The following is a 1,572-nucleotide window of genomic DNA, read 5'->3' on the forward strand; positions in this document are numbered from 1 at the left end:
TTCCCCGCACCCCCTTTCCCAATAGCAGTGAAAGCCCTCTGCACCCCTTTCTGCAGAGCCTCGTCTCCCGCGCCCATCATCACACCACCAGATCCCGGCCCCAGAGCCCGATGTCGCCCGTCTTTTCCGTCCTTTCAGCCACAGTTGCGCCGCCCGGTCGCCGCTACACGACGATTCCTCCACCGCCAACCCCGACCGCGGCCGCGACAGTTCCTTTCCCCGCTCTGTCAGAAGCCGCCCGACAATCTGTTGTTCCGCGCTCTCCCCCGCGCCCGCGTCCACCTGTCTTCTCACCCGAGCGCCCTCGTTTCTAGCGCCGTTAAGCCGGTCACTTCGATCAAATCTTCTGCACGACGACGCCCGCTTTCCCCCAAATCTCAACCACCAGTCTACCCGCCCCTACGCCGCCCTGACGGCAGAACGCAATGATCGCTGGCGTCACCCCCGGAGTTCTGCCGCACCGCCTTCTTTGCTCAATCACCGCCCCGGCAGAGCACTCCATTGCTTCTCCCCGGCCTTCGCGCCGCTCCCCTTCTCTCTCTCTGCGCCATTTCCTTTCCTCTGCTCCAGCAGCTATAAAAGGAATGCCCCCGTCGCCGGAGTTTCCTCCGCCCTTGTTGCCTTCAGCTTTCTTTAGCTCCCTGCTCAAGCTACTAGCGCCACCCACCCAACTCTTGAGGAGTTCTTCTCTCAGTTCTCCCTCAGTTTTCTCCAAGTCACCCAGCAGCTTGCTCCTCAGTGCATCAACAAACATTACATTTTTACGTACATAACAGAGGTACGATTTATTACAAACCATAGATTGAAGAAACTTAACAGTGCAAGTTAAACCATTGCTAAGAGTTTAAAATATAACACAGTCCGGGGTAAGTAATTAAACATCTAAGTTCATTATAGGGTATCATGAGACTCATAAGATACCCTAGTTCTTAGGTGCTTCCTCCTCGCTGGGTCCCTGCTGGGTTTCTGAAAATAACAACAAAGGATCCCCTGAGTACGAAGATCGAAGAGACGGAGAAGAAGCATTTCGGCAGAAACTCTCGTTGACATGAGACGGAAGATTTCGTCGAAATTCAAATTTTTTGATCTGAACAACATTGAGTTCGACCACAACTCAGACTCAACCACAACTTGGACTAGTTCGCGCAAGTAGGCAATTCAGCCATCGTGTGGACCGGATACAACTCCAAGGCGATTCCCACTCAAACTCTGAAATGCGGTCACGGTTCATTAAAAAGCTCTATCCAAAGTCTAATCCGGACTGGAGTCATTTGAGAACCCCGACTACGACTCGAACTCTCTTGAAAAACTCCCCTTATCAGGTCCGCAGCTGGGCCTGGTAATCACATCAACACCACAAGGTAGATTCGTCTACTGGCCGAGCATGAAGCCATCCTTCCTTGCCCAGGACAATGAGTCACGCCTCGTCGCACACTTGGACATCCTCCCATAACAAGAGGGTACTCCACTCTCACCGATCCGTGAAGAAGATGGCTCCACGGAGGTCATAACATCCAGCTCTGGAAGCTACTCTTTTTTATGGAGAACTCTTTGTTGTTGTTTCGCCAGCTG

General features: G+C 52.9%; 1 pseudogene; it reads right to left on the reverse strand.

Moving 5' to 3' along the window:
• LOC101764272 overlaps positions 1–1,572 on the reverse strand; it is a 62,959-nt pseudogene that overhangs the window by 60,200 nt on the left and 1,187 nt on the right.

The sequence above is a fragment of the Setaria italica genome, chromosome VII (genome assembly GCF_000263155.2).
Source record: "Setaria italica strain Yugu1 chromosome VII, Setaria_italica_v2.0, whole genome shotgun sequence".
Taxonomy (NCBI): domain Eukaryota; kingdom Viridiplantae; phylum Streptophyta; class Magnoliopsida; order Poales; family Poaceae; genus Setaria; species Setaria italica.